This window comes from Buteo buteo, chromosome 3 (assembly GCF_964188355.1).
Source record: "Buteo buteo chromosome 3, bButBut1.hap1.1, whole genome shotgun sequence".
Lineage (NCBI taxonomy): Eukaryota > Metazoa > Chordata > Aves > Accipitriformes > Accipitridae > Buteo > Buteo buteo.
Window position 1 is genome coordinate 18301023 of NC_134173.1, and position 19201 is coordinate 18320223.

The 19201-nt window shown below is 40.0% G+C and overlaps 1 protein-coding gene across 1 annotated transcript in view; it reads right to left on the minus strand.

Annotated features, from left to right (window-relative positions):
• LDLRAD4 (low density lipoprotein receptor class A domain containing 4) overlaps positions 1-19201 on the minus strand; it is a 312128-nt gene that overhangs the window by 153182 nt on the left and 139745 nt on the right. The gene's annotated exons all lie outside the window — the stretch shown is intronic.

Below are 19201 nucleotides of genomic sequence, written 5' to 3' on the forward strand. Positions count from 1 at the left end.
TAGACTGATCTCTAGCTCTTAAAAAGAAAAGTCAGGGAAGAACTCCTTACCTCATCTCCCACTCAAAGTTTACACCGACAGGAGAGCTATGCAGTTACCCCTTCAGACAGGGATGACATTACCTCTGTCCTTGGCCTTTTGTTTACCAGTAAAGATTCAGTAAGTGCCAACCAGTGGTAGCTTTTCATGGGCATTATAGTCCAGTGCCTTGTCATCTTGCATGCTTTTTCTTTAATTTTCAGAGCCCAGTCAGACAGGGCTTCAGTCTGACTGACTTGCCTTCTGTCTGAAGCTGTAATACCTCAGTATTTAAATAAGACATTTTATACTAAGGATGTCTACTATGGTTGATAATTAAAATTCCATTGCCCTTCTGCTAAACTGATCATTTAAATGTCACTTCCAGAAACAAAGCTTTATAGTAAATATTTGAGATATAATTAAGAAATGTTCACAAAAATATACATGCAATTATAAAAAGCTTTCTCACTAGGCTTGTTCCAAAGTCAAATACACTACACATATAGAACAGAGGACATATTATAGCTAGACAAATCATAATTTAATCATTACAATTCCAGCATGTTGACAAAATCTGGCAATTGTCATTCACAAGCAGAGGCAAAGTAGATGGAATTAGAAACACTCACAAGTTGTTTATTAAAGTAGTGCCATTCCCTGAACCCTGGCCTTCCCCAAGACTGCAGTTTGGGTTGGCCGATTCTGCTTCCGAGAGATGACCTCTGGTACTTCCCAGCAAAGAGATAACGTTTGTCCATCTTCAACACTATCAACAAGAGACTTTCCTTTAATCTTAACAGCACTTGGACTTAACTCTGAACTGAGACAACAGAATCTCTAATTCTAAAAGAACCCTAAAACAGTTACTGAGGTCTCATATTTACCCACACATATCTGATGTGTAACATAAGCACGGCAATAGCGAAGAAGAGGAAAAATACATTGGGAAAGGGAACGAAATAATTTTTCTTAGCAAATTTGTAGGTAAAAGTGATTTTAGACTTTACTCTCAGCACTTTTCATCAAGTATTAATGACATTTTAGTACACATACCAGCAAGAATCTGCTGCTGCAAAATATACACATAAACATGTGTAACATATAAAATGCTACTTAGGAATATAAATAAAAGCCATAAAATGCTACGCAAGAAAAACAAGCATTTCCTGTGGAAAAAAATCTATCTTTCTATTTCACTTGGTCAAACTGCACTTAAGAATCAGTGAGTATTTGCGTAAATAAGGTCCTCAAGATTTAAGCTTTTTCAGTCCAACCCTGTAGTACTTGAACTACTCAAATTGTACAATAAAATACTGTACAAACAGAATATTTTTCCCTGTTCCTTTCTCACCCTGCCTTTCCCTGTTACAACAAAGAACTGAAGAGGCATTTAAGGGCTTAGGTTTTCTGTTTTGAGTATAGACTATAAAAAAATTCATATCCAAACACAGTAAACCTTTGAAACCCAAGGAACTAAGAAGGTCATTAACAGTTACTTTTGGAAAGGAGACTTAAAAGATCGGTCTCAATATTAACAATCTGATAATTACAACACTTTAGGACTCATTTCTGCAACTTTATGAAGTAAAAAAGAGGAACAAGAAAAGAACAAAGCTGCCTTGGAAGATTAGAAAAGCTGGCTTGAAAGGGTTCAAACTTTCCAGGTATCTTAAATGAGTAATATAACACAGGGTGAAATTAAGAGTGGTAAAGGACACACTGCTTCTATTTGAAAGACAAATATCAAACACCATATTGCCTGAAGTTAGAACATTTGGCATGTTACTTTGGCCACAATATTTAATTCTTTTCTGTGTCTTTGTGTTGAGTCCTAATGTAAAGCCTTCCACGCTTCTCCCATGGCTGACACAAAATGCTCCAGCAAGATGTCAACTCAAAAGCAATTAAAGCTAAGAACTTTGGGTTTCTGTTTGCTACCAGATTACATGGTCTTCGGACAAAAGACCAAATGAAGCATTAAAATTTTAGTAGCTCTATTAAAGTCTTAAGTTCTGTTTTTTAACTAACATTACCATAAGAGGACTAAACAGAGGAAAGAATTTGTGCTTTAAGAGGGTTTTTTTTTCATCCTAGATAATAGACCATGTCGAAATTTGGATTAAAAAAACCAGACTCAGTCATCTTTTCTTGTAAAATTTTATGGCTACTTCCTCCTTCCCTCAGACACATGAACATTGCCATTGTCGAGGTGCATAAAAAATAAGAGTCATGAGGCCTCCTGTCCCCTGTTGATGTGCCCACATTGACTGGAAGGTTGCTCACAATACCACAGGAATTCTGTCTTGATTTTAAAATGGATCGTGTTGTCAAAATCAGCTTGCCTTGTGATCTTCCACCAACTCTATTTGCCAAGAAAGCAGTCATCCCATACTGGGCCTAGCTGGGATGGAGTTAACTTTCTTCGTAACAGCCCCTACGGTACTGTTTTGGATTTGTGACCAGAACAGTGTTGACAGCACACCAGTGGTTTGGCTATTTCTGAGCAGTGCCTGCACAGCATTGAGGAGCCTTTTTTTCGCACTCCGCTGCTCCCAGGCAAGTAGGCAGGAGGTGGGCAAGAAGCTGGGAGGGGACACAGCCAGGACAGCTGACCCCAACTGACCAAAGGGATCCTCCATGCCAAACAGCATCATGCTCAGCAATAAGAAACAGGGGGTTTGTCTTCCCGTGGCTTGCAGACTTGCCTGGGCATCGGTCTACTTGTGGGAGGTGGTGAGTGACTGCCTTTGCATGACTTGTTTTCTTCCCCTCTTTCCTTTACTTATTAAAATTCTCTTTTTGCTGTTACTCTTCCTATTCTCTCCCCTGTCCTGAGGGGTGGGAGGGGGTGGTGAGCGAGCGGCTGTGCAGGTGCTTAGCTGCTGGCCAGGATCAACCCACAACACGTGCACATGCAAAAGTAACTTCTAAACCTAACAAAATTTAGTATCTAATGGAGGACACAAAAGTGCAAAACTTAGCCTGCGTAATCATGTTCTGGTGAAGACTAAAGGAAATACTCAAAGAAAAAAAGCATTGTAAGAAAGGGACAAATTAATTACATTATTCAATGAAAATACAGATACTTCTAAACACAGAACATAGTTAGCATCAGGTATTTGCGACTTGTAAATGAAAAGTCAGTACCTTAAAGTAGTTTGCATAGTAAATGCATTTAAACAGTGCATGCTTTTACTAAAACCAGAAGAGAATCCTTCCATGTAAAGCAAGGTGGATCAAAGTCAGGTTGATGGAGATAGTGGAAAGCAAATATTAAGAGTATTGTCAAACTGAAAGGTAGTAAATAAACCTGCAGAGGTCTGTACCAAAATATTAGCAGTGACCTCAAAGCACTCTGACAGGGAAATCCAGACCAGTCCAGACTAGACCAATGTGCCTAATGACACACCAGAGAGCCCTTTTCAGTACAAAGTCCTGTATTTGGCCTGTCTAGACTAGAAGAGGGGGAAATGCTCCCGTTCTGAAAACAAGCCAGCACGATCCTTCTTTCATGAATAATGTTTCAAAGCCAGGCAGTTTTCTTTTCATTTTCAAGTGGCAATTAGTGAAACATCAGTAGGTTGGTCAGCAAGTCTCTGACTAGAGCTAAACCTAAAGCAAGATGACAGCTACTGGAGGTTGAAAAAATCATCCCTTCTTATAATTATGTCTTACTATGTTCATAATTATGTCTGCAGCATAATTTTAAAATTTATCTTGACAATATACTGATTCTTCAACATAAAGTTTTAATAAACATACTTCTAGGTAGAACTAGACTACCTTGAAAAAAAGGAATACTAATAATACTATTATGAACATTTCCTATTTTTATCAACTGTATGCAAGTACAGTTAGCAAGTATATTGCTCACATGTTCAAGGGAGATGCTTGTATGTATAAACTCTCTACATACAAATATCCATTAATATAATACATGACTGCATTTCAAATAATTGAAGGTTATGTTTCAGCTGCAACAGCTAAAGATGAATTTGCCTCATGATACAAAAAACTCCTCTGATCAGTTTTTTTATTGTGAAATACAAGATCTGCTGTATTGGGTATGCTTATTTTACACTTTCTGTGCCTACCCAACAAGATAATTCTATCCTTGCATTCAACTTAATTCTTTTAGACTTCGTTTACACTTGACTTCATCCTTATGAACAGCATTCCCATTGTTTTGTCATCCTACTTACTGTAGGGCATTTTTAATTATAGCTAAGTGCTGTTTGTTTTTGTAATTTAAGTCCAACCACAGGCCAAGGGAAAAAAAAAGCGACAAAGTGTCATATTGAAAAAATATGGTGGTTTAGGTCACTGTTACGATGGATGTCACAGCTACTTATTTAGCGGATCTGAAATGATTATTTGACCCGGGGCAGAATTCTATTCCATCCATTTGAATAAAAAATAAAAAACTATATACGCAGCCAGTGATCTCAAATTGTTCTGGCTAAACTGTAGCAACACAGTTCAAACGCACAAAATGAAATCCTAAGTGATGTCTGGGACTTAACCAGAGTGTAAGGTACTCTCCCAAAATCCAGCAAACTGGTAGCAGCTCTGGCAGCACAGCCAGCAGAGGGTGATCAAATACCCTGCTGGCATGAGGTATGTAGACAGTGAATAACTCTTTGCCTCCAGGTGGATCTGCATCTCTAGAATAAAGGCTTAATTTCTAATTTCTTACATAAATGCTCCATTTTCAGTATGTCATCATACTTCTTCACACTCCTGTTCACATTGCAACATGTAAGAGCCTGAAAGAAAATATGTTTAAAGGGCATCATCACCTGTTATAAGGATAATAAGAGGCAAAAGTAGTAAATTGGGGAGGGTGGGAGGAAACACGCTTTGCTAGAGATTAAAGAAATATAAACCACGAACACCACAGTCAGTACAATAAAACCCTGTTCAACCTCTGATAAACATCTATCTGTGTATTATTTTTAATATTGTAGATTGTAGCTTTATAATGGAAGTAAATCATAAATAGGAGGCAGTGTACACAAGGAACATGTTTATTTGGGAAAAAGCTTGGTTAATAAGGAAGATGGCAGGCTGCCACGCGATCTAATAAACCTCCACTGGTGCAGGAAAGGGAGGGATAAATAGCTCTTTACAAAACAAAAAAACACTTCATAAAAAGAATGCCAAGCAGAATACCAGCAAAAATGAAAGTGGATCAGCTTATGCAGAGTAAGAAGCAGAGCTGTAAGCCACAGTCAAAGGCCTGTCCTCACGGCCCACAGCCTCGAGCAGGACAGGGGAGTCTGTTCTCAGAGCCACACAACATGGAGACTGAGAGACCTCCACTGCCCAGGGGAGATTACAGCCTTAAAACCGGGCTGATTGAAAGAAGATTGTTACTGGTTAAAACCACTCTCATTTGCTGAGCTGCTACCCTCTTGCAGTCCCCCATGCTCGCTTGCTTATCCAGCAATTATCTTTTCATCTTCTTCTTAAGGCAAAGCCTGAAGCTATGCCCTTTAACTAGTTACTATTTATGCCAGTAGCTGAAGGAAGCAAACACAATATTCTTACACACAGGTAGTGAAATCCACTGTTAAGTTCACCAGTTCAGGGCATTAGACATTTCACTAAGCTTACCTTAATTAATAGCCTGAATGAAATCACACTAGACGTCGTGAGGACAACTGAAAGACCTCCTTTATTTTGAGATTTGTCAGTGAGGTTGGTTTTTGTCTGTGATCTTTCTTCCCCATATATGCCTGTCTCCGGTGTGAAAAGAAACTGAAAGGTCTCTTCCTGGAGTCCACTGCGGCATTATGAGAAGAGTTTTCATCAACACTGGAAACTTTTTTGCATCTACACGAAACTCGGGACACTGGCTGTCGTCCAGCCACCACCCTGCCTGTGCAGTGAGCCTCCACAGCCTTGCAGCGGGGACCAGCAGCTCCCCTGAGCAGGTCTCTTCAAAAATGAGGAGACAACAGTTCCCACCACAGCACTCATCTCAAACAGACAAGCCTCTCCAGGGTGATCTCGAAGACCATCAGGCTCACCCAAACGGCCAGGTTTGCCACTATAGGGAAAGGCCAATAAAGGAAAGCTTCTTTTATTGCCACCTTCACAGATGATCTTTTCTATTTATCAACTATCTTTCCACAAAACAGCAAGGTAGTATCAGAGTACAGATTTGTGTTTTCCGCCCTTTTACCCACTTGCTTTTCCTGACCTGGCAATGATCTGCTCGTTTATGCCCTCAGAACACTGAGACACGAGAACTTCTCAATAAAACTCGAGCATTGTGTCCCCTGCTCTGCACTTGTGTAAAGCCTCCTTTGCACCCCCACCAAAGCAGCCTCACACCTTCTCCGGCCACAAAGCTTCTGCAGAAACATCCTCCCAGCACCACATGCCCTGCGCTCCCCCGCTCGGGGACTCCTGTCAGTGACAACAACTCAACTGAGTCACCATCTCGACTTTGACCCGTGCAGTGCTTGGGTCTGAGCCCGCAGAAAGAAGGACACCGAGCACCACAGCAGACAGATGCCTGCAGCTGCCAAGGTGGTGGACAAGGAACACCTTCACTCCAGCTCCTGAGAAGGAACGACCTCCAAGGGATGGGTTTCCACGAGCAGGCCTCTCGTTTTTCCCAGTTCCATGCAGTGGCAAAGCGGTGTCCGCTATGGCATGCCAGGCCCACCCGTGGGCCTACGTCCTGGCCCATCACCTCATCCCCAGGGAGGTGCCCGCTGCCCGGGGCTGGGGCTGCCCCGGTGCCCCCGGCCGCCCTGCTCCTGGCTGGGGCGGTGGGACGGGCCCTGGCTGCCAGGCCCTGCCCTGAGGGAGACCTGGGGAGCTCCCACCTCCCCGTGACATTTCTATACGTACCAGCAGAGTCTTCCTCATCAAGTGTGGGGAAGGCTCATTGGTGACTCAGCTAATGACACTCTCATTTTCAGTTGTGAAATTACATGAGGAGATGATTAACAATACATTAAATATGTGCCTTATAATTTTTGTCAAGCACAATGTCATTATCATGGGCAAGTGCAGATGAGAAGTAAGGGGTATGTGCAAATGAGATTTTCTTAATGTCTACTTCTCCTTAATCCTAATTCAAAGAATTCCTGAATTATGGTACATATTTTAAAACGAACTTAGTTGGTTTTCATCTTAAGAACTCTTTAATAATCACAAGCAGTGTCACTTACCAGGTTTGTAGAGTGCTGCATATGTAGAAGAATATAAAATAAAAAAATCATGTTACTGCAGCAGCTTCTTGGTTTTTTCCTTTGGAATATTGTTTGCATGGCAAATAGCTCAAGACTAGACCATTTTATCAGGTAACATCACAACCTTTGAATCCAGAGAAATATAGACTAAACCATGTCACTTCACAGATGCATTGCTAAGTTTTGATTGCAGTCCTAAAAATGGGCCCAGATGAGGACATAACAGCTACTGCAACACCCAAGGACTAGCTGGGGACTGGGGGAAATGGGATGATTGGTGGGAAGAAGCGCTGTCTTTATTTTCTCTGTTATTAAATTAGGTCAGATTACTTAAGACTGTGACCCCTGTAAGGCAGGAACTGTTTTCAGTTAGCTCTCCCAGGAGGTACTGTACTGAAATACAGAATAAATACCATTCTCATCTGCAATCGTGTAATGTTACTGAAGCAAGGAGGGGTCTGAGAATACACCCAAGAACTTGACTCTCCATACAAGTAATGTACAATGAAGGAAAGAGTACACCATGTTTCAGGTGGCTGTTCAGAAGATGTCAACCTAATGCTGATGACAGTATTTTTTTACACATCTTCCAATGCTTACTGTGCAGAAAATGTAAGAGGAATGAGAATGTATTTACTACATGATGATGCAGGACAGTTATGAAGCTTCCGCTGTAACATGAATTCCAGATTTTAATGGACAAGAGTGTTCTCCTTTCATTTCTCAATGGCATTTGAATTGTGCAATGCACACTAATGCGAGTAATAACAAGTTTTTTATCATCTGTAACATGCTCTCCAATCCACATCTGCAGAGATTTGCATGTTCCTGTAGTAAATACCTTGTCACTGTTAGGTTTTGTACTTTAAAAGTCATTTCCCTTTAAGTCCAATTATCCAAAAAGTGTCTAACTCGGGTCACTGTGCCTCAGTGTTCACATAACAAAAAATATAAACAAATAATACATAGAGTACAGCCAAATGGATTGCTCTCAATGGCTTGCATCCTACAGCATAGACAATGTTTTTTAAAACTAGTACTGTCTTATATCAATTGTTATTTAATTCTTCAGTCCTTATTCAGCTCTATCTAAAAAATGAGTCACACATTTTATTCACCTTAGTACCTTTCCCAGAATGCTGGGGTTTTATGGCTAAAATTTTTTTAAAATAAACAAAAGAATGTTCTTCCTATTAGAAAATTCCTCTTTTCTATCCCTTGCCTTCTATTCCAGTCAATTTCCATGAACACTCCCTCCTTAATACATATTGATCTACAAATGTATACAGACTCCCACCTATATGCATTTCCATATAGCAGAGCTGGTAGTCATTTGGCTTGCCTACCATTTTCCGCTATAAATGCCTTGGAGAATCCCTCCCATGTTTGCTGCATGCAGCAGGTCTGTGATGCTGAGCAGGAAGAACACCCCTGGGCTACAGAAGTGCCTTTTCTTTGTCCCAGGAAATTCCCTTCTGCTTTCATGGAAATAAAAGCTGTTAGAAAAAATTGCAGTTAACTTTCCATTGTCTGTGTCAGGAGAGCCTCTGGCAACTCTCCAAAATAACTAAAAGGCACAGACACTGTGAGGCTCCAGCGATACCGCTGCTGGAGCAACAGCCCAAACCGTACTGGGACAGTAGTGGAGGAGGCACATTAACTGTCGTGGGGAAAGGGAGCGAGCTCTGCTCCCCCACACTTCCACATGATTTCCGTCTCACTTCCAGGTACCTGTGCTGCCAAGTACAGCCACTACTACAACCACCAGATGCTCCTCTTCTGTCCACGAGTGCTCCCAATGCTCAGGGGACAGGACAGACAGACAAGAGGGAAGAAATGTGAACGCACAGCAAAGAGTAAAGTCAGTACTTATGGGTTGAAGAGTGTCTCATTTAGCAACCTAAGCAGCATAGCTTCCATAAAGATTCTTTCATGCTACAATTATGCAATTTTGTTTAAGCATCAGCAACACATTTGACCACACAGCAGCTATTTAACCAAGATTACTTCATAATTTCCATGGCCGAAGTGCTTACAAAGTAGACTGTGCAGAAAACACTGATGCAGGCATCCCGAAGAAATCTCTACCATATAAATCTTTCTGTTGTTGAAATGGTATCACTTAAAAAGTGACAGTGCATTTAGGACAGTACATTTCTGGTGGTTCTGAACATGAACATACAATTAACACGATGCTGGACGGTGCTGAGTCTATCCATGCACCATGCAGTATCTTGGGAAACTTCGCAGCACAGCAAAACCATAGTAAGCAGCTTTCCTTCCCCAAACCACATTCAGCTTTGCAAATACACTGTGTGTTTAAGTGAAAAAGTACCTAATAAATAGGCACAAGCCTGACATGATGCAAAACTTATATTTGAACAGAGCCTCTAGTTCACAAGCTCAGGCCATGACTACACTGCATGTGAGAACCAACATGAATGAGCTGGAGTGCTGCATCCCCATAACCAAACGCTTTGGGCTGGCACTGCTGCCCACCGGGGGGGGCACAGCCTTCCTCAGCCGTTGGCTGCAGTTCCCACTCACTATGCGGCCACTTCTCCAGAAGGAGACAGAAAAACTAAGGAGGTTTTCAGTGGGTCTGTTTGAATCAAGCAGTCCCCCCCAGCCCGAGCACCACCTTGCTAACTAAGCAGTGGGCTGGTGAGGAGGAAGAGATGGGAGTGGGGTGCTGAGGGAGGAAGGATGGTGCCAGAGCACCCAGGTGTGATGGCAAGGGCTTGTCTTCACAGCTGACATCTGCACATCTGGCTTGGGTGGAGCTGCACAGCGTGGCACCCTCCTGGCACAGCTGGCTTTGAGAAGTTAACCAACTTTGCTTCTTCCTAAACACGATTTTGCAAAAGGAGCATGGTCTAGTTAACACTGGAGGCCCGGTGCCTGCTGTACCAGCACACCTGAGGAATGCTCACCTGCCATACACGTGTACACGTGTGACCTGGGCTTGGGGGACCACTGATGGATGGAGCTGACTTTACTGGCAAAATGTGCATCGCATTTGAGAGCCACGCAGCATTTGATCTCCAAACCACACCCCAAAATCCTGACACATTACCTCAAGCCTACGGCTCTTCTGGACATTATTACTGTCTGTGGTTTATCTTAATATGCTGGACAGGAAACTACCGTGGTTGACGTGCAGATCAGCCATGCCAGCCTTGAGACAGCAACGTCTGTCAGAGACGCAGGGTAGGCGGCTGATAGCGCTAACCATTTCAGCCATCTAATTTTAATCTGCCACTGCATATCTGTCAGAAGCCTTACAGAATTTTTTGGGTGGGGACAAGAGATGGGGCTAGGACAAATCTCTGGTTACAGCTCAAGTTATCAGTGTATCGATGACAAGTTAAAGCATGTTAAAAATTATACAAGTGATGCGCTGAACACAGAGAACCACCCAAAACCATACCAGCCATCAAAGAGGATAAACAGCCAGAGCATCAGAAACTCAAGACCAGCTAATTGTGTTTTAACTGTGGGAGAGGTAGTTTGTCATAGTGTACCAGCTCATTACTACTAATCTGTTGAGAGATGGTGATAATTTTCTGTGTTTTTATAAGCCAACATAATTAAACCAAGGTCAGTTTCATAGCACTGGTCTCTCCTCAGAAGACTTCAAATAGGGAGCTCATAGTAAAGCAAAAAGACCAGCTAATACAGCACGCTGCTAATTTTCAAGCGAAAACAAAGGAAAAAATATTTGTTAGAGCTTCCTTGTGTTCCATCACATCCCTCTAACTTAGGGTCTGTCAGCTTAAAAAATTATGTTGAGACACTAAGAAACACCATCTAAAGAGATTAATTTTCCTTGTCATTAGGAAATATTTCTTTAAAACATAAAACGTGTTAGTATTGAATGTTATACTAACATACAAAAAAATACTTCTCCCGAGAGGTGATCATTCCAAAATCCCATCTGCAGATTAAAAACATTTTATGATTTGCAGGTACTGAGTTCAGATAGATGAATATAGAAAGAACGATCACACATCCTCAAGAAAGAAAAAGGAAGTTCAGCTGCTACCAAGATAAGGTAAAGAGCAATCTAGCACAGAAATATTTGGGGATCAAATTCTGAGGTGAGTGGAACTCTACAGCAGTGTAACATAGGGCTCCCTGATTTCTTCTTAGCCCAATTAACCTCTCAGCTATTTACTGATACATAACGCAGGCTACAGTTAAATGAACACTGTGCACATGTTAGTACATTTTAATAAGTTTGTGCATCAAACCTGTTGTTTGTAAGGTCTGAGCTGAGATGCGGCTTCCAGTGTGCAAACACCGCCCATTCTTTGCAATATTAAACAAAAAGCGTTCACCTAAAGTACTTCAGCAACGGCTTACACAAACCCTTTGTACTTTGTGTTGTGGTAGATTAGGAACAAACTAGCTAGAGAATTTGTAATTAATAACAGTGGGGAAATAATATTGAAATATGTCTTTTTACACTTCATGCAGTAACTCTGTTTTGAGTTGACAGCACACTATTTAACGTGCTCTACTACCGAAGAGACAGAAGACAGAAGCAGTGATGGCAGGACAATACACCCTGATAAAAGATCATTTGAAAGGGTAGGAAGCCCCTTTCATAATAGAGTAGGATTATATGAAACGTAAGAAAAATTTCCGTAGAAGACCTACGTGTAAGGGTTTTTGAGGAGGTTACCTGTTTTAAACAATAAACACACTCTCTAATACTTACTGGTACATGGTATACGGTCATAAAAGGCTTCAAAATGGGACTAACCAATTAAAAGAGATGAACATGTTTATATTGAAATATAAACAAATATGCATGTATAACAGTAATCACTTGCAGTCTTCAGAATATATTGCAGTTGCTAAATGCATAGCTTAAATGGTAGCACTTTCGAAAGAGAAGAATACAGTTTTGGTTTAAACATGTTTTCTAGATTTCCAAATGTGACCTCGCATACTCAGTTTTATTTTTGTCAAAGCTTAAAATATGGAATGAAAAAACCTTATTCTACAAGCACACATTAAGCATACCATTTATAAAAGAAAACCCATATTGTCTTGTGACTAAAACATCAACATTCATATGACATGACACAGCAAAGTATCTGCTTACTCTTCTTGAAAGGTAAAGTTGTGGCAGAGCTGCTATTGTCAGACTGGATGGATGCAGTTTTGTTCTGTTCCTCAACTTTATTTCTCAGGACACTAAATCATCCCTTTTTGATTTCTGTAGTGGCTTCTAGGGAATAGAGCTGTAGGATGCTGTTCTTTCCAATACTTAAATTACTAAGTTAGGGCAAACATTTAAAATGCCAGGTATTAGAGAGACACTCACAAAGGAATAACTGGAAAAAAGAATTAATTCTATTTCTGATTTCCAAACAGCACACTAAGGCCCTTCAGAGAATTGCCACCCTGCAGCTTTTTAGAAGTGTAATTACAACAGACAAAACTTGGATAAAAAAAAATTTCTATGTGATGACATCAAAGATGGGAGGAATTCACATACTTAGACTGTCTACAAAACCAGCGTTAAAATTATAAGCATCAAAGAAACAGGCAATGGATATGGCAGGCTAGGCACCTTTCTAATGATACACTGATGTTCAGTGGGTCTGTCTCATTTTTGAAATTTTGGGGGCTAATGACACGAATTTTAGTGACAGCTCTGCTTCACTGAATTCAACTCCTAAACACGTATTTTAAATATCTTGCTGACTCTTTTCTTTGACACAAAAGGTGATCTATATAGACTAAGATAGTGGAGAGATACTATGCATATAGAGAGAGATAAGAAGATATAAAAGGAACATTAAAAAAAGACAGGTATGTTTGGCCCCTTCTTATTTTTTAAACATTAAGTATTTGATTCTCTCCCTCTTATCTTGTGGAGACAAAAAGTAAGGAAAGATTACAAGTACCTACACAGTGAAAACTAAGCAACTGACATGAAAGAGGGCTACTCCTTAAATCACTTTAACACTCTCTTGATCAGATCTTCAACTGTAATGGGGCTTCACATATTTATTTCACTTAAAGCTTATTTATATCAAATGCCTAGCAATCAGCAGCCTACATCTTGCCTTTTGCATAAAGATTTCTTCAAGTGTCTTCTAATTTTTTTTCTCTTAAGCCACATATCAATGGCAAAACAAGGAAAGCATAACCTGATTAATAAAAGAATCACACCTGTGTTCTTTTCTTTTATAATAGTTTCTTCCTTTACAACATATAGGCAAATACATCAACTATTTGTATATATCTAACAGCAAACTTTAAGCATAGGCATTGTAGGCTAAGGTTTGAAGCAAAGTCTGGCCTAAGATGTAGAGTATTGACCCTGAGATTCCTTCACAAAGTACTCAGCCTGTGAATTATTTCATACTCCTTAAATACAAGGGCAACGTAGAGTTCAAAATCTCAATGCAGAACCACCAAAAAAGTATTGGCTTATTTTTATATGGAAATTCCCACGGGTCAATAGGAAACACATGTTTTATTTTAAACAGAGCATCATCTGATTTTGAATCCATATATCAACAATATATTATATGATGTATGATGTGCATTAGGCAATGCAGGGCAAAAAAGCACATTCCAAGCACACATGGAATACTCCTGCCAGACTGTACTACAATTTTCCAGCTTCCGTTTTAATACTTGATGTCTGCATACAAAATCAGCAGGCCAAACAAGAAGACTGGCCTCAATTATTTTCATATAATGTTCAGGACAAAAGAGATTTGCTGGCTCTACTGGTTGCTGTAAGAGGGAGAAGCCTGCAGTACTGCACTATTACATTTGTAAAGTATGCAAGACTTAAGTCTTGTAAAGTACGGATGCTCTCCCAACATGGAACAGCATGAAGGGAACACATACGGTTGTGTACCAAAAGATCCAAGGGGAAAAACTATTATGCTGTCTTAACTAATAGTTCTAGAAATTTTTATTTCATAAAAGTCACAGAATGTTTTCCAAGATCTTGAAACAAAAAGATTACAATTATTTTCTTAGCTGCAGTTCTCCCCGAGTCTATATGATGCTGGGCAAGCTATTAGGCTTTTCTCAGCATATCTAGAGCTGGGATAATAATAACAACAACAACAACAACAATGCCGCTACTGCCACTATGAAATGATCCAGGTATTTAAGCTTGTGACGACTGTAACAAGGAAGGTACTAGCAAACTGAGTAACATTATCATGTGTCTCAGTGTTGAGGAGAATCTCTACTGATTAATAATTTTCTAGGTCCATTAGTTTTTTTTAAATCTCATCAACTATTAATTCATTTCTGTTATCTGTACAGATCTTCTCAATGGAAACTGGCCAGTATTACAACCATGCCACCCAGACAGCTATCAGATGAGATCTAATGCTCTTGCTCACTTCCATTTAGTCCAAATATTTATCGCTACCAAAGAAAAAGTAAAATTAAACACTTCCATGTCTCATCTTGCATGAAAAGTCACTTTTTTTTGTTCAGATGTGGTTCCAAGTGTCTCTTTTCAATGATCTATGAAGACCAATTATGTCAGTATATAACTAGCACTGCTGCAGTGGCTAGTGAAGCTTTACTTTGTTTATCTTTCATTTCCTGATGCAGATACAGCACCTCAAGAAGAAACCCTGAGCAATATTCTTTCAGAAGACTAATCCATATTCCTCCTATATCCTTCACTTCATTCAGGATCTAATCTCTGTAGTCAGTGAAGTCAGTAATAAAGCTAATGTTCACTACAAGACTGCAAGGATCAGGATTTCAATGAGGAAGGAAAAATTATTATAAATTTCTTGCACCAATATACCAGGATGTCTTTGTCCCTGATGACGTCTTCCTCAACTATTTCAAATTAAAGTAGTCAGATAAATGAAAGTGCCATATCTCTGCATGAAGGAAAAGAGTACTACCAGGGTATGTGAGACATCATAAGGGTGGAAAGCTGCCATGAGCTCTGCCTAAAATATTGTGTGTCACAGTCTATGTCAATTGTCCCTGACCCTGCCACCTCTCCACCCTGGAGGCCATGAAATTGGGCCTGTCCAAGACAGCCGTCATTTCATGATGGCTCTAGGATAGTTCAGAATGAAAAAAAATAATTGCACTGTTAAATTACTAACTTATGAGAAAGGTGTGAAGGTTTGAAAGAACTGCTCTGAGACTTGCGCTGCAGCCATCATGATGAGTATGCTGAGCCCCCAGCACCCTGAGAAAGGTTTTGAAGAGGAATGAAAATAAAAGCACAATTAGCAGGCAAGTGAATGTAGCTACAGATGGCCTTTGGTTTATTATTCTAGTCCCCAGTATTTCAGGGAAAGATAATTTTAAGAAGACCTGCAAGTGAAGAGAGACCAGTAACTCTTGGCTTAAATTGCTCTTAAAACCTGAACAGCCATTTTATTTTATTGCCAGTTCAGCCACTACTATTAATGGGTCAAGGGCTCAAATTCACTTTCATTTGACATTGTGTCTTCAGTCCTCAACACGCTGGTGGTAACATGTCTCTCAACAGCCCAATTTCAATAGGACTGTAACAGGACCATAACAGGACTTTCAATAGGATGTAGGACTACACCTCAAAACAGGGACCATGCAGTTCTGCGACTGCCTGCCAGCCCTACACCAGCTGATGCTCCCCAACTCCAAGCCAGCAAGCAGCAGCCAATGCTGATGGAAAGGAGTCTTCTCTGCAGTACAAACATAAATTGTGCAGAAGTATTTGCAGCACATGACGGATCCAGGTGCCTTTCCCAGTTCCTCTATTCCAGAAAAATGAACAGGATAATTAAGCATGTCTGAGATTTACTGAGTTGGCAGATTTATTACTGAAGGAGAACACCTTGTGCAGTAAGCAAAGTCCTGATGCATGCAACATTACCTGCAGAGGCAAAAGGAGACAGCCTTATTTGCACGTCAGCTTCCCCTCCATCTTGCATACAGTGATTTTCCTACTTTCTCTCACCATGCAGAAAACACCATTTTGCTACACAAGTTTTCAGACTAAACTAATATTGATAAAGTCATAATTTTGCTGGCAATACCAGTTAGCTTCTGAAAATTACCTTCATATATATGTTTTTCCTTCCTTTTTACCACAGACAGCCAACAGACAGTGGTCTTCTAGGACTAAAACTAATTCAAGCTTAAAAATATTCACAACTATTTCTTAAGGAATTACACACACAAAAAAATTATTACTAACCATAATGAAAAGGGAAAAGTCAGAAGATTTTGTGCCTGAGCTGCTGAATTGCCATAGCTGCTTTTTGGATGCCATGATAGAAATAATGCATATTATACAAAAATGTCATACAGAAACTGGCTCCACTGCACTCAGCATGAAAACCAAACACTGTAATAACTGATGAAAGGTCTATCATTGATATCAGCAACATTATTTGGCTATGTAATAAATCATTAGATGGAAAATTACACTGAAACATAAACCTTTAAGTTCTTAGAGGTTTGTAGAACTTCTCAGCCTATCTGCACTTCGCACCTTAGACGCATCTTCCTTATAATTGGTATTTCTAGGTTTTCATAGGTATTTCTTTCCTCATGAAATGTGAAATTTACCATGTGTTTGTCTTAAAACTCTTGTTTCAGAAAATTTTGCAAGCTTCCAGGTTACTAGTTTAATAATAAAAGAAAAAATTGACTACAGGAAAAAAAAAAAAGCTATTTTAGTATTAAAACTTCCTTTCTTAGGAAAAGTTACAGTTTTATGGAGCAGTAGTGGGAGAATTTTAAGTGCAAAATATGCTTAAGTAGTTGCAAAAAAACCCCAACCAACCAAAAGAAACCCCCTTACATGATGGCTCTTGCAATTTCTCCATGTATTCTTTATATAAATAGACTAAATGAGAGAATAACATATGATTTAAAGCCCAGGAAATCCAGGATTTCAAGATCCCCAACCCATTTCTGCTCCTAACTGGTAATGATAAATTTCCTGCCACATTTCTGTTCATCACTTTACAAACATTTGAATCACAAATAATTGCATACAGTGCCACCACACAAGGGAAAGTGTTAAATGGCATAAGTAGAGCCCCTTTAGACAGTCTGATGACAGAAAGCTTCTAACTAAGGCTAACAAATCCTGATTTTGTAATAAGGCTCCTTACACATGATCACATCTCCTGTGGGATGAGAAACAGCGGTCTTAAAAAAAAAAATAAAAAATCATCATCTTCTTCATGTGTTGTAACTCAAAACACACACACTGGTCCATACACTGGTAGAAGGGATCTTCCAACCACTTACTCCTTAGGATAGCTCTTCAACAGAAACCGCTACAGTTAGCTTGGTAGGAGCATCGGAGCTAGCAGAAGCCAGTCTCTCAGGCTATTAGCTGGAGCAAGCAAGGACGTTACAGTTTCCAGTAAAGCCTCCTGTTTGACCACTGCTCCCCTCTCCATGGGGAAGAGGCAGAAAGCCTTACAGACAGGTTCTCAGGCTACCAGCTGGACCACAGCACCTGAATGGAGGTGGTGAGTCTTACCCAAAGGCTCTTCTCTTTTGGATCGGTCATCGGAAAGAGGTGAGAAAGGTGGCATATGCATAGGGCAGCTGTGAGGGGACCAGTACTTCTCCTCTGTGTACTGCATCCGTTGTGTGCTCTGCCATTGGTCCCAAAAAGGTTCCCATGGCAGTCACTACTGAAGTGTAGGCAAAGCTCTGAGAGGAGCTGGGGATCAAGAGGAAGGAGGTACATTCAAACTGACAGAAAACTGCAAATGCTACAAAGAAAGTGACTTACCTGCTCTAGGAAAATTCCCCTCGCAAGGATGCAAAGATGTATGGTGTGTCCCTGAAGCCAAGGTGATTTGACTGAGGAGCATGAAACCAAGCTTTAAATAGATTGTTTGAATCACATATGACAGGCCACAAAATGAATACTTTGGCCACCAATAAGGTCTGTAGTGAAGTCTCAGGGGATGGGAACAACACAAACTGAGAAGCAAATCGCAGGCTCAACTGCTTCATCGGGTTTCTAGCACAACTTGATTTGAGCTTAGGTAGAAGAGTCAGCACCTCCTGGCTATACCCAGAGTGAGAAAATGTGAAGGGAGAACTCGGCACAAAGCAGAATGCCTGAAAGTTAACTTGAACTCAGGCAGTTCAAAGAAAATAAGGGTATGTTAGCAAAAGTTGAAATTACAAAGTTGTGGTTTACTGTAGATGTGGCAGTTTAATCAAGGCAAGCTTTATAAAGAGACGTGTTATCTTTTAATTGATCAACAGATACAAGTGGAAAAAACAGGCAATGTTTGGAGCATGCAGACTTGTCATTCAGGATCTTTTTCGAAGACCTAAAGAAGGAGTTGCAATGCACACAGCTTGTCTATTTTCTCCAACTAAATCAGATGTTCTAATAAAAGAAACTACCACCTCCTGTAATTTCTGCCTTGTAGAAATTACTAATGTGGGGATGTATAGCTCAACATGATATATTTCACAGCAAACGGACCAGCTCTTCTCAGTTAACGAGAGTACCCATGAGATCATCAGAGATGGAATGTCTTCCAGTGTCAGCATAAGTCATTATGGGGAAACTGAATCTCCAAATATCTAACAATAAAGTCCAGCAGAATAAATCTAAGGATAAGCATTACATTTGACACACTATGCAGCCACACACCTGCTAATATCAATATCTGAACTCTAAATCATATGTAATTTACTCTTCATGACACGCACAACTGTAGGTCAGGAGCAGATGCAGAGCCGTTAAGTAATCATTCCAAATTTCAACTACACTTCATAGGAAGTAAAATCCAGAATAATCTTTTTTTTCCCAGGGAAATCACCCTTAGACAAAGCAACTAAGTGTTATTACTACTGAGAACAGAAAAACAAAGCTATGTTGTATCTTCAGTCTGATAATCATCATAACTTTACCAATCAGCTTTATTTTAGTCTTTGTTCCTTCAATTTTATTTTTTTATATCTTATTCTACTATAAAACT